The sequence below is a fragment of the Triticum urartu genome, chromosome 2A (genome assembly GCF_056163025.1).
Source record: "Triticum urartu cultivar PI428250 chromosome 2A, HENAU_Tu73, whole genome shotgun sequence".
NCBI lineage: Eukaryota > Viridiplantae > Streptophyta > Magnoliopsida > Poales > Poaceae > Triticum > Triticum urartu.
Genome location: NC_141874.1, coordinates 10,957,422 through 10,972,500, shown reverse-complemented (window position 1 = coordinate 10,972,500; position 15,079 = coordinate 10,957,422). Strand labels below are relative to the sequence as shown.

The 15,079-nt window shown below is 43.2% G+C and overlaps 1 pseudogene; it reads left to right on the top strand.

The window, feature by feature from the left end:
* Positions 1–9,987: 9,987 nt before the first annotated feature.
* On the top strand, positions 9,988–11,416 carry LOC147982853 (small ribosomal subunit protein uS2m pseudogene; annotated as a pseudogene).
* The last annotated feature ends 3,663 nt before the right edge of the window (positions 11,417–15,079 follow it).

Below are 15,079 nucleotides of genomic sequence, written 5' to 3'. Positions count from 1 at the left end.
TGTGGGAACTTCAAGAGAGAGAAGAGAGATCATAGCTTAATATCAAAGGTCAGGTATACCTGCCTACGTTCGGCATACACATTCACTAGTTCCATTCGGAACCTTTCTCTAGATGGAATCCTGATTCGACTTTCAAATGCAAGAGCAAGAATGCCGTGAGGGAGCCATATCTAAAAAATGCAAGGCCAGATCCCACTTTCTTTAATCGAGCGGGCAAGGGATCGCAAACATCTTTTCTTTTCAGAGAAAAGGTTTTCAAAAGATATCCCGAAGGGGTCTTAGGTAAGGTAAGGAGTGACAGCTCTATTCAATAAGCTGGCTCTTTAAGGGAAGATAGGGCATCTCCTAAAATGTGGAAGTTTGGTGCTTTAGAGATAGGGCCGGCACGCTTTGCTGGAAAGCAATAAGTCAACAAAACAAGGTAGGTCTACCCCCTAATAATTTCGCTCGACGACCCTGTATCCATTCTCGATTAAAGCACGGAGAGTTAGGTTTATTATCTCCAGTTTGATGCTATCTTCTCCATGACTTGGTTCTTATGGATCTCCTCCAGGTCCTAGGCATCTTGTCTCTAGCTCTGCTCTCTATTGGTAGTAAAATCAGTACTTTGTCTTTGCCTGTCTCTGTCCATTCCTTCAACACTGATGGACTCGGAGTGGCATAACCCCTTTAATAAGAAGCATAAGACCTAAAGCGAGGAGATAGAATCGAAAGAATGATAGCAAGTTCTTTGAAAGTGTGAAGAAAGCCAAGGATACGGTGGTGTGTAGGGTCTTTCAAATCAATCAGGAAAGCGTGAGCTGAGAAGGAACACGGCTTTCCGCGCCTTTACAAGTGGATCTACCAAGAATAGCTTTTTCAGCCGTTACTTATTATATAATAGCTCGATCCGCTCACGCATGTGATTGATTTCTCCCCTCTCTTTCGAAAATCTTCCATTCGAACAGGAAGATTCCCTTCTCGCTGTGTATCCAGAACCTGAGGATGATGAGGATCTATAAAGGTTCTTTGATCGAGCTCTCGCTTCGGCTTCTTTTGTTGCCGAAGACCAGGACCCGTCTTATTTGCTGAAAACCTGTCTGTTTAGGGACTCTTTCCTTTCAATGGAAATACTTGCCTGGAACTGATTCTACCTTGAGAGCGCTTCCCTCTTTTCTGATTCCTTCCCTTTGACCACCGAAAATACAACTTCTAATAGCCATTTCTATTTTATAGATGTTTCAAACAAGTGATTTTACACTTTGATCCTTCATGTCTTTCCCCGATAGAGGAGTTTGACCCTTCCACTTCTGCCTTTGCCCTTTGTACTTCTTCCCGCAATTGAGATCCCTGTTAAGGAAGAATATCTCGCTCGTGCATTTTTTGCGAGGAAATCGCTCTACTTTTTCTAGCGATGAGTGATTGAGTAAGGTCTAATTCAATCTGTGTTATGACCTACCTTTTTTGATTGAAGTAAACGAGAGCTTTACTTCTTCTTTTCAAACCCTAAGGTTTGAGCTCGTCCTCGGGTCGGATTTGGATCCTTTTCTCTCTTTTGAAATTCCATAGATATAGATGTCTCGACTGCCGAATCCGAATCCTTAGAACAACTCGATTCCGTTGATTCACTGTCCATTTGTCCTTCAACCGGATTAATGGTAAACGACTTTGACAGCCTTTCCTTCACACAAGGTTTTTAATCCATCTCCCCCGCTTAGGGCAGTAAGGGGAAGTAGCGATATTCCGATTGCTTCGTGGGGAATCAACGAAGGCAGCCGCTCCAGCAGCTTTAGTACTTAAGTTAACGCCCCAGCCCTTATCCCGCGATGAGAAGGTAGATGCGGTAAGCCAACTCCTATCCTTCTTGCAGAAAGGGCATTCAATGCCATCTTCATTCCCTTCCTTGCTTCGAGGAGCAGGTCGAATAGTCAAAGAAGGGGATGGCTAATTCCAGGAATAGAGTAGCATTCTCAAGCACTACCCTCCGTTTTTTTCCAGTCCATAGAAAACAGTCAATCTACCAGCAGCAGAGGCTGCAGATACATGTCCACCACCTGTTTATCTACTACCATAAGCGGGAGCAGTTGCAGGTAAAGAGTGTTGTGAGGGCTTTCATTTGCGCGTTAAGGGCAGTTTCTGTTATAGCACTAGAAATCTGTGCCGTTAGTCGAATGCTCGAAATGAAAGAATGACTATTTCCTTGCTGGAACATAATGACAACCGCAGGAATTCGGAATAAGACATGTTAAGTTTCTCCTCTTTCTGTCTAATGACTACTACGACATGCCTAGACTATAACATTCCTACGGAGTGCTGCCCATAGATTACGGAACACTTGGCATATGTTGATTGAGTCCCGGGTATAGCTCCCTCACTCGCTCTACTTTGAATCACGAATTAGCGTATGAAAAGCGGCAATCTTTCTCTATTTCTTCCTCTTCCACCAAAACAAACAAGTTGTTTTCGGGCGTCAGGCAAACTTAGTTCTTCGTTCCTCCGGTAATTGGATTGATATATAAGGATTGGGGTTGTCACCCGTATGCCTCTTATCTTTGGCTTCGAACAAGGGGAGTCCTTTCAAGCTTCATCAAATCCATGGCACAAGGTCTGTTTTTCATTATAGAATCGAGCAAGAATCGGATTGTGAATTAGGATTGTATGCAAGAAGGGATTCGGGAACAGGAAAGCGAGTCAAGTAATCCGAATACGTAGCCACTCTCATTCTAATGCTTATATCCAGAACTAGTTCACCGAACAAAGGGACAGAACTACTGACTAAACTGTAGCGAGCTAATACCTAAACTTGAACTCTGAAATAGCACTCATTCATTCAATTATTTGAAGCTAAGGTGCGGGAAAAGAATACATAAGGTTAGATATGAAGTAGTTGACTGTTCGATTGAGGGACTACGATGCATTTTACTCATGTTTCTATTCCATTCCAGGATTCATTCATATTCGACCATAACGAGACTCAATAACAAAACTAGGGCCCTTGCTTTCCCAACTGGAGCAGGAAACTTCCAACCAAATAGGAGGGACCCGGAAGAAGAGATAAATGACAACTATCTCTAGAGAATTGAAAAGAGGTGTGCGAACTATGTTATTGAATCGGCCATGAAAACCTAAAATGAAGGAATAGGGGGTCTGGGATAAGCATGTATTGGAGGCGGGTTTCCCAATAAGTCAATAGCTATCCTTCGCTATCTGGGGCTAGCTCACTCTATGAGATAAGTTTCATGTATGGTTCGAAGCAGTTAACTCCCTTTTAAGGAGCGATCGATCAGCCCCGACCATGACCGGTCTAGAATCTCTCTCATTGAGCTTCTCTTTTGCGCCTGCTTTCTTCTTGATTTATTGCAGCAGCTAGTCTCCCTTTTCCAAATTTGATTATAAGTGAAGTGAGTTATGTTTCAAGAAATTCCATCCATTTCATCGCCCAGAATAATACCCAGTCCTGCCAATCTCTACGACAATCTCTGGTTTAGTTTAGTTGATCTTTTTATATTATGAAAAGCAAGGAAACACTAGTAATGGTGGAAACAGAACTTAGAAATCTAAGGCTGAAGGCTAGTTTCATTAACGAGTCTCACCTATTTCTTACTTCCCCTACCAGCCCTACCTACATCACCTTTCATATGGAACAGGCATGCTTTAGTGATGGGGCTAGCCGCTTTCACAAGAAATCAAACCAAACAAAGACACTTAGCATAGGAGTAGATTAGGGCATCTAGTGCTCTGTTCATCGTCTGAGGACTCTAAGGTGCCAAGGGAAATAGCTCCATCCCATTGGATATCCCTAGCCTTGGTGGATCAGTGCAGTGAGAAAAAACTCTTCCATTCTATCTATGGTAGATAAAGGAGCTTCAAAGCCGTAGCCATCCTCATGGCCTTTTCACTCTATAGCCGTTGCACTTTTTTTATTAAATGAAATAGTTCGTTTTCTCGCTCTTAACTCGAAAGTACTAACTAAATAGGGGCACGGAGAAATAAAGAAGTGTGGGGGAGAAGCAGCCGAGCTCATTCCCTTCCATTCTTGCTCTATAGTAGGGGTTATGTCCCCCTTTCCTAGTGAGAGCAATACGCAATGCTGCTACGAATAGAGATAGTGCCCTATCCACTGCAAAACGGTACTCTGCTTCAACCACACGGTATGGCTCCCTCATTTCAAACCAAGCTGTAGATCGAGTAGGAAACAGCTAAAGGTTCCGGTCCAAAGGTAAGAAGATCCGTTGGTTGGAAATCCGTATCAATTGTTACTGGTTCTCCCGTTCTTGGTACTGTGTCATGTGACTCTAAAGCCCCAACTAGGCTAGATCGAGATCTTGGTCCTTGCTAGGCTTACTCGCATAAATAACCCCCATGTCTTAGGTGTTCTCGGGGGTAAGCGAGTCAGTACAATCGGTTGCACAACCGTCCAGTCCATATCATAATTGTCATAATCAATCATATCAGTAGGTGGCATACTTGCCTGCTCAAGTCCATCTACTATGGATGTGGGCTTGGACCAAGCCATCCCCAAACACTGAACCGGATCTTGAAAACGGGACTGAACTGAATCCGACTTCTTGGTAGCCCAGTGGCTTTTGGTCCCCATTGGAAAGTGCTGAATGGATTGCTCCTTGCCCAACGACAAAAAGAAAGAAATTTAGGAGAGGATTGATAGGTTTAAGCATTCAGGGCTGGTCGCTCTTATGGATACCTGTGAGCTAGAGTCGGGAATCGAAAAGGAGACAACGGAAGCCGTACAGATCTAGTTGGGAATGCTGTTCATGCAGTGGAGAGCGTAAATGACCGGCCCTTGAGGCGCGAGTAGACTTATCATATAGAAAGGAAAGAGATAAGCGGAGGGAGGATGGTTTGATGATAGCCAAGATCTCCATCACATTTGTCACTCTCGTATTCTTAATAGGAATCGGCAAGCAGATACAACCACTAGGCCATTGCCATTCGACTAGTCTATCAGAGTATCCTACGAAGTCAGGTCCAGTAGGCGCAGGATGCGCTAAGCCATTCGATCTTCCTGCTGGTGGTCCACCATAGAGCTCCTATGTAGCCGTTTGTTTTCTCGCTTAACTAATTTGTATGAGGCGATACAGCTGAGATCAGCCAACGGTTCGAGCACTTAGCACAATGTGCCACTTAACCGGACGAGCGCAAGACCGGGTCTACCTACCTTATGACATTTATGAAAAACGAACGTTGTATTAAGGGGTTTCTATCAGTTAGTAACAAAGCCGGCAGTATCCTTGAATTCAGGGGTCAGCTACGGGAGGTATGTCTCCATGTGTGCCGAAGAAGCGTCTATCATTATACGCTGTTTATCCAATCCAAAACTGATTCGTTTAGTTGGTAGAACCCACACCAATATCATATTGACTCTCTCTCGTCCAATAAGAGTTTCCGAGAGTTACTTTATTCAAATTCTCTCCTTTCCAAAGCTCCACAAGGAAAAAAGAGTAATAGGACAACAATATTGCTTTCATTTATTTTGAGTTCTTTCTTTGTTGAGATGGAAATCGACGTTCTTTTGAAAAGGGCTAGGTAGTTTGCGCGCAGGCAAAACTTCTTCATGAAAGGTCAAAAATAGACTTGGATTTCATGGGTTTCTTAATGACTAGTCGTTCGTTTGAAGCCTTAAGAAACCGGCAGAGAAAGCGGCAGTTTTTTTTTCCGAATGACCTTATTTCGAGAATCAACTAACCGACAAATCCGTAGCCCAGGTGATTCGCTGCCTCCCTGTCACCAAAATGGGATGAATCTTCTCATGCAGCTTTTTGATTATTCAGGGCACAGCGAAGCCAATTTCCATCAAGGCAAGGGGGTAAATAAGGGGGAAGAGGAGTTGTAACGATAGAAAAGAGAAATGACTATAAGGAACCAACGATTCTCTCTTCTTAAACAACCTATATACTCCACACTTAACCAGAATTTGATAGATTATCCAACCCCGAGCAATCTTAGTTATTGGTGGGGGTTCGGTTCGTTAGCAGGTATTTGTTTAGTCATTCAGATAGTGACTGGTGTTTTTTTAGCTATGCATCACACACCTCATGTGGATCTAGCTTTCAACAGCGTAGAACACATTATGAGAGATGTTGAAGGGGGCTGGTTGCTCCGTTATATGCATGCTAATGGGGCAAGTATGTTTCTCATTGTGGTTCACCTTCATATTTTTCGTGGTCTATATCATGCGAGTTATAGCAGTCCTAGGGAATTTGTTCGGTGTCTCGGAGTTGTCATATTCCTATTAATGATTGTGACAGCTTTTATAGGATACGTACCACCTTGGGGTCAGATGAGCTTTTGGGGAGCAACAGTAATTACAAGCTTAGCTAGCGCCATACCAGTAGTAGGAGATACCATAGTGACTTGGCTTTGGGGTGGTTTCTCCGTGGACAATGCCACCTTAAATCGTTTTTTTAGTCTCCATCATTTACTCCCCCTTATTTTAGTAGGCGCCAGTCTTCTTCATCTGGACGCATTGCATCAATATGGATCAAATAATCCATTGGGTGTACATTCTGAGATGGATAAAATTGCTTCTTACCCTTATTTTTATGTAAAGGATCTTGTAGGTCGGGTAGTTTCTACGGTTGAGCAATCGACATGATATATTTGCTCACATTCCAGGCGAAGGTCATAATTCGCAGGAACAATCTATAGTCTTAGTCAGAGGAGGTAGAGTGAAAGATTCGCCAGGTGTGAAATCCCATCGTATTCGAGGAGTCAAGGATTTGCTGGGAATTCCGGATCGTAGAAAGGGAAGATCTAAATATGGTGCAGAAAGACCTAAATCGAAATGAATGGAAGATGCCTCTGGAACTTTTTGGTTCTTTTTTGGGGGCGATATGGAAGCAGCTAGCTCCCTTTCCCTTATTACGTTACCATTTCTCTTTGCTATTCTTCGCTTAGAAGGGCTTGAGAACGAAATAAAAGTCAATCCTCTCACCAATGAAGCACATAGGGATAGGATGCTCAAGCTCCTTGATGAGATTATTATCAATCCGAACGATCCACAGAATGCAGGGGTAATCCTTGCTTCCAGGATACGCGTCAAGATTAATAAAATCATGGACGATATCGATCCGTATTGGCTAACCGACCTTTCCTCTAATATAAGCGCGCTTTCTGAAGCAGTGCATGGAGGGGTGGAATGGGATCATCGGGTCGAATATCGCCGTCAGGCTTTGGCGGATTTGCAAGAATTTGGTGCAAATGGTTTGGTCTTTAAAAGGGCTGTGAGGGACGTGTGGCCTTCGTCGATGGGAAATCCATCGTATGCGTTACAAATCCACTAGCATTTTGTTCGTGAAAGAATGTTCTTGTTTTTTGTTGGAAAAACCAACGCCGATCTAAAACTAAGTCTCCCTTTCTCTTTTGTTTGGGAGTAGAGCTGACTTTTCCGTGCTACCCCATCCCATGTTACCGTTTCAAAATAACAATCCTCTCTTATTATACGCTTCATCTACCGAACCTGATTTGACACTCATTTTCATACTTTTTTTGATATTATCTCCTCTGAAGAAGACGAATTGGCAGAAATTTCCTTTTTGCTGCACGAGTGCAGTTTCTATGATCTCAATTGCCAAATGGCTCTCGAGTTTATAAATCTTATGAATGAAGCCCCACTATATTGATATATATTCGTAGTTGGGATTCGTCGTTTCTTCGTAGTTGTCGCAATCACTTCAAGCAGTGGAAAGAACCAAAAATGTGCGGAAAGTCCTTGGGCTGTTGAACAGAATCTAACCACACTAGAATGGTTGGTACAAAGCCCTCCGGCCTTTCATACTTTTGGAGAACTTCCTGCGGTAAAAGAGACAAAAAGCTAGGCGCATATGCGTCCTAACTATCGCCTCTTTCTGGCTCCGTATTGAAAACTCGAATTGGTAGGTTTCTCGAAGTAGTTTTAGTAGGTTTCTCAGGAAATAGAGATGCCGAGGCCCCTACTTACCTACCGGGTAGGTGGGGGGGAAGAAGAGTGGGAACGAGGGCTTCTTTGACTTGTTTGTTTTCCTACAACGGTATCTCCGAACTCAAGGGCTCCCATGATTCGGAGCGATAGCGAATTCATACGAGGACTACGAAGCAAATAATTGCATTCCTTCCAGGAGGTCGAGCGCACGCTTTCCTCGGTTTTGAATCAAGGGACAAAGATAGATGCTCGGTAACGGCAAAGGGGATAGCCTTGCTTTTGAACATTCATGTGCATATATTTTCATTAGATGTGCAATCGAAATCAGTAGGAGAGAAACTTTCATCCCTATATTTCCACTGAAATGGAATTAGCAATACCTTTGCTTTTAGTTTGAATTCATGAATCCTATTTCTAGTGGCGAGTAACTACTACGAAAGGTACAGAAAACGGGAAAGGCAAAGCACAGGAAAGAAGAATATATTCAATAATGTCATCCTTGTTTCGGTACCGGATTCAACTTGTCGAGGCTTCTGCTCGTAACGTCACTCACTGGATCAAATCAAAGGGCTCGGTTTCTGCTCCTCGGCAAAGGCAAAGTCAATTCAATAGGAATCCGAATCCTAAAAGGCAAGACCCAAACCACCGGTCGATCAACAGTTCTTCTTTCACTTCCATCTCTTGATACCTATTTTCTTGCTTTTCTTACCACTGCTGTAGTGAACCGCATCTCTAAGCACCGGGAGTCGTGAACCGCGCACAAGGTCCTTCTTAAACTAGAAATAAGTGAAATAATTGTTCTGGGTCACCTTGGCTTTTGTGTTCAGTAGTTAGTAGGGGAAGTTGCCCGGCTTGGTATCTCTCTTCCCTGTAGAAAACCAATCACAAGTCCCTCCTTATTTTCACTCCAAAAAGCTGGAAAAAAGAGCAAATCTCAGATAGCCTAACTTGTTTTTTTGCCCTGGAAAAGGCAGCTACTATCCCTGCTGGATTTCCAGAAAACGGAATGTACCTAGGGAACCCTATTGATCAGATCAGAGACTGAACCTAGTGATCTTTCTCCTGCTGGCAAGCATCGATACCTGTCTCCTAATGAATTGATCTTCTCTTGGGCTCTGATTCACACAATCGGAAGCCCTTGCGATGTGGGTCACCCTTTTCCTCTATACATCTGTTCAGCAAAGGGGGCTTGCTATTCTCTACAATTGAAGGTTGGGCCTACATATCTCTTATTTGTGTGGATCAACCATCCAACCTTTCTTCTTTCTTTCCATAAAAGCGTAGGTAGAATGCGTATAGTAATGGTAGAGCTGATGTATGGCTAAGCAGGGCTGATGGAGCTCTTGGAAAGAAGTCAGTATCCAGCTTATCCCTAGTCTAGCACTCTGCTGTGAAGTCAGAAACCCATTAACAAGCAAGGCTGTAGTGAACCTCTTCCTTAAGGGATTGTGGAATGCACACATCCCAGAATACAGTTGGGTGATCCATTAAGCTAAGCAAGATCTATGAACAACCTAGTGACGCGGTGGCAAGCATCGATACGAGGAAGGTCATAGATCAGATACGATTTCCTTCATAGGATACTCTTTTTCCTTCGGATTGTGGAATGATAGGAAGGGCCTAATAGTAGTGATTTAGTGCGATGTGAGGTGCCCCGCGCGTGAGACTTTCTGAGGTTAAGAAAATAATAACAGGGCGGCTTTCTTAGACTCGGCTCTATAGCACTCTTTGAGTAAGTTCGTTAACGAGGTAGCAGTTCTACACGAATGAAAACAGACCTATCTTCTCTTTCTTGGGCGGGGCACCAAATTCATGTATCTTTACCAATTAACCAATTTCTTGACGCTGGGGTGGATCCTAAAGAGATACCACTTCCTAATGAATTTATCTTGAATCGGGACCTTTTGCCTCAATCTTTATCAAAGTTTTGGTATCTAGCTTATCCAGCTACAGTATAGTATACTCCTTCCTTGCTCGATAGAGCTGTTTGAATCCGCTTCAACTAAATGCGTAAAATAGAGTAATTTCTTCAAAAGCCAGTTTCTTTCGAGAAGGCAGGAGGCCCATAGCGAGTTACAATAGTGCCAGTTCTTGTACGGAAGGCCGTAATTCCGGTAACCTCGACTGCTCTAAGAATGATCCGGGCTAGCCGGGCACATCACATCAAAGTTAGGTCATTTGTCAAAAACATGGCAAATAGCTTAGTTGGTTTGGTAAGGGAGCTATTCTCTCACTTAAACCACTCCCATATTAGGTATTCTATCTCGTCTTAAAGTTCCCCCGCATTACCCATAACTTACCACCTGTATCTCCGGAACTCAAATCGCAAAATGACAATGCTTTCGATAGTCTGTACTAAATTACTTTGTACGAATGCACATCTCGGCCGTCGGGTAGCCGATCACCATTTCAAAGTCTATATCCGTGGTTCAAGAAATGGAATTGCTATTCTCGATTCAGACAAGACACTGATTTGTTTACGAAACGCTCTTCATTTTATAGGATCTCCCAGTCGTCAAAAAGGCCGTTCCTTCTTTTTAAAGACCAATCATTTATTTATTTATGAGATAACGGAAGAAATGGCGAGCTATTTAAGAAATGTGAATTCTCATTGTTTCGATGATTCTCAATGGAAGATCGGGGCGTTTTTGACCAAATCTTTTGCAAATAAAAAAAATTCTGTTCAAGAAAGAAGAAGATCAATTTTGGGTTGAACCAACAACCTGATTGTGTGGTTATTCTGAATGCAGATAGAAAGTCTTCGGTCATACTGGAAGCTGATCGATCACAAATACCTATTCCATCCTTAGTTGATTCTACGATCCCATGGGAATCCTATAAAAGAATCACTTATCCCATCCCAGCGAATGATCCTATACAGTTCGTATATCTATTTCGTCATTCGATCATGAAAACAGTGATTCTTGAACAGAATGCGATTAGTAGAGAAGCGCAATCTCTCAGAGTCACTTTGAGTACGGGGAAGTCCGCAGGAGGGATGAGATCCGCCTGCTACTCCACCTCTTCTTCTTCCCCAATAGACGAAGAAGAAAATAGGGCCAAGGCGCTATTGGAGATGCGCGAAAAATATCCATCGGGAGATGGCGCTGACGCTGACGCTAACGCTCGCAAGGCGGTTTTGTAGGCAATTTCTAAAAATACTTTTTTTTCGTTGAGCTCATAACCCGGTTTGGGCCGATTGACTCTGAGAGGGATCGAGGGGTCACGGGCTCACACCTTGCTTTTGCGCATAGGATCGAAGAGATCCTAGAATTTAATGGAAAGAGCAGCGGCTCTCTGAAAGACCTCATTGATCTTAAATTGGATTTGGAAGACGCCTCTAAAAGAGAGGAGATTCTACTTCCATATTTTTCCTCAAAAAAAGAGGCAAAGTCCTAGCGTGATACAAAAAGAAATAATGGGCAAGGGCGGGGAATGATAGGTTCATAGATGTGGAGTAATCAGTTCTTCATTTGAAGAGTTAGTTGGCTGGCCTACCGGCCCGCAGATGTAGAGAGGTTGCCCCCACCATCCTCTTGAACTGCGAAATAAAAGCGATTCCTGTTGATGGAAGACAGGCTAATTTCGTTTGATCCGATCCGCCTATGCCAGTTCGAGTCTGGCGAGTCGCTATCATCTGTTGCCCTAACTTTTTCTATTAGCTCATCTTGTCCGTAGTGATATTTTGGAGAAGGAGCAATTACCGGAGTGAGAAAGGTAGAAAGAAGCAATCACGAAAGCTAGTGCTAGTTGTGGCTTTTTGTACTAATCTTGTTTGTTCGGTAGCTTGCATCAGCAGCTTTAAAAGTAATAGAAAACGAGGCTTTTTCCACCACACCAGGGGCGGACATTACGCTCAAGCAGGGGAAGTCAATTTGACTGCTGCTCGAGAACCTGTTTGAACAAGAAGAAGTAGCATGGCTCCAGCGGGGCAGAGCCAATTGGCTACGACATGGTGACCGAGTGCAATTGCAAGAAAAAAGAGGAATCTGATCAAGTACTTGATGAGCGATACTAGAGATCGAATAGAAGGTAATAACTTACTCGATGCACATATTTAGGGCTATTTCTCTCATCTGTTTAATACGCAATTCTCTTCGATAAGAAGGGTTCTCTTGTGTTCCAGGGTTGATTAAGCATCTGGTGGAACAGGGATACATTGTGTGAGGCCAAATTGCCTGACGAATTGATGAATATGGCTCAATATAGACTGGTCCAGTTATACCGGTCAGTCTTGAGCCACCAGGATAGCCTTCCACATATCTTGTTCCTCCCTTGAGTGGTAACTCTTTTCTAACCTTAGAATCCTGAACCAATTTGCTCCAAAGACTCTGTCATTGAAAGGAGTCCATAGGTTGATAAAATAGGTTTTCATGAAAACCACACGTAGATAGAAAAGGTAAGAGTTACACGTGCCAGAAGCGAGGAATACCGCTCGGAAGCCCGATTGAACATGTCCTCATTCACTGCTATCTCCATATATTGGATGCCAAGCTTTAAAGGGTAATGGTCCGAGAGGATGGGGCCGTAGTCTTCTATTACGCATGCTACGCAGACGATATGGTCTTCGGCTTACCGAGAGGGGATAAGTCCACGCGAGTCACCCAGGGTCTCAAAAAGGTCTTAGCTAGAGTCCTTAGGGAGCTCCTACAGGGCTTCACTTCTACTGAAATTTCCAGAAAACAACCAGGGAGGCTACAAATTATCGGCTTGCCCCTGTCTCTGAAAAGTGAAGGTCAGCTCCACGTGGGTATTCCATCCAAACGATGGGAGAAGAGGATGACACTTGTTCGTATTGAAAACCGGAGACGAAGGGAAAGAGGTTTGATTGGAACATGTTCTACAAGAACTCCTGTGTAGAACACACCCGTATCTATTCTATGGGCTGGCTTCAGGCCAACCCTACTACTGAAGTAGAAAGCATCATATTCCGGTTTTTCCAACACTTGATCAGGAACCGGGCGCAGAAATTCCTTGAAGAGAAGGGGATGCCTACAACCAATGCCTAAATAAAGGCATATGTCGAAAAGTGCAACTACTAATAGATTCAGTAAAGGAAGGCCCGGAACGGGCTGAGCTACTGCCCGAAATAGAAGAGGATGACTAGAGTAGAGGAGCCTAATTCCAATCCAAACAATTGACGAGGGAGTCTAATTATTTTTCCGTTCTTGATTGTTTCAATTGCACTTTCTTCATTGGAGGGTTGCTTGGAAAGTGTGATAGTTACGGCGCTTGGAGTATATGGATTGAATTCTTCCTTCTTCTATAGGTCTTTCTGGGCGGCGAGGCGGAAAAAAGGTGTAGAGAGGGAGAAGGTACATAAAAAAACGATTTCTAAGGTAGAAAAGAGGCATCCACCAGTCATTGAGAACAGCTAATCCCGGAATTAGCAGGCCGGTATGCGAAGAGAATTCGGTATTGAATCCGCGAGGCCAGGTGAAGAAAAGTCCAATATGGGTGGATTACCTTTTTCTGAAGGATAAGTCTCTGGGACTGACTGAACTGAATGTATAGCGTCAAGATAAGAAGCACGGTAGTCGAAGATGTAGCTTGTGGGGTGGGGTACGAGTAGACCAGACCAATGATGAAAAGCATAGATACGAGCATGGCCTCCCTGTCTCAAAAGCAGGCCGCCAAGGGTGCTCGCATGAAGCATTTCTCACTCATAAATAAGTAGTTATCACAAATTTAGAAACATGCTCTGATTTCTCTTATCGAATTTCATTCAGATTTTCCAGTATTCGGAGTTGCTTGGGAAAAGGTCTAGTCAGGGTCGGTTCCGTTCGGAGTTTCGGGTTGATCGGAAAAAAATACCCCAATTAAGACTTTTGTATAGTTTGTGTCAACCTGAGTTTGGTTAAGTGCCCGCCCGCCTAGATAGATACATAAGTGTCAGTTTGAATGAAGTCAAGTGTAAACCGTGTCAACAATGAGAAATTGAAGTGTAAATCTGGATGGTTTGAAGTGGAAACCTTAACATGCAAAAGTGTCTACCTCATTAGAAAAGCAAGTATCTACCGGCGATATATTCATTCGAGTATCAACCGGCGTCAACCAGTTGTCAAACTCCAAATATTTCGTTCGTAGGGGCATGAAGAAGTTGCTAAACCGGTTGTAAAGTGGCTCTGATAAAAACCATCATTGCTTTATTTTTTACTTTTCATCTAGTAACGTGCATGAATGGATATGGTGGGTAAGATTTGAAAACGTTTGACATCAACCGGGCTCTACTTTGCTTTTACTTTACTTCACTTGCCAGGTCATTGTTGTCGATATTGAGGTGAGGACTCTCTCTTTATTCTCATTTTATTTCTCACTAAATGATCTAACAAACGCATGATTTGATTACTAAATATTGAGCCATTGAACGAATATTCGAGTAAATTCACCTTTTTCTATGAAAGCAAGGATTGGGCTGGGTTGCTTATTCGTCATCACGGAGCAACGCGGTACCTTTTCTTAGGCGAGCGACTGAGAGCTTTCAATTATGCCGTTTTGGTCAAATCCCAGGGCTCTTTCTGATTTTATTAAATACTTCTATGTTGTATGATAATAGAAAGTCAAGATCTCACTCGCTTTTTCTGCTTTGTATTCTCGGCTGTTGCCTTTTTCCACATCGATTGCTATAGGAGTTCCATCCTCAACCTATGTATGCTCAAAGAACTGGATCACGGAACTCTCAGCCCTTCGCCCCAAGGCTACGAAAACGTTTCTACTCCCTTTCCCTTCCCAACGTCATATCTTTCTTCGACAAGAAGGAAAGATCACTCTCTATCTAAATGATAGAACCACTGGCACGGTACCTTTCACATTGGTAAGTCAAATCCTGGTGAAGACATCACGAGCAATGACACGAAGACATCATCTCCACTTCGTAGCCCATCAGTCTTCATTCATTGAAGCCAGGGCATTGACTGACTTTCAGCGATCGCTATAAGAAAGACATAAAAAAAGTTCTCCTAAACCTGTTCCTTTCCGTTACTACTACTTGGAATTGGAAGTCTAGGAGCAGGACTAACCTTTTTCTTTCGTTTAAATAAAGTCGAGATGTAGCTTTCTCTATCTCAAGAAATTATTCCACCTCCATTCATTGGAGAACAAAGCGTTATCTGATTAGATCCTTGCTTCAAACTCAACCGAATCAAGTTTCAAAAATAGATGTGGAAGAGGCAAAGGGAAGAG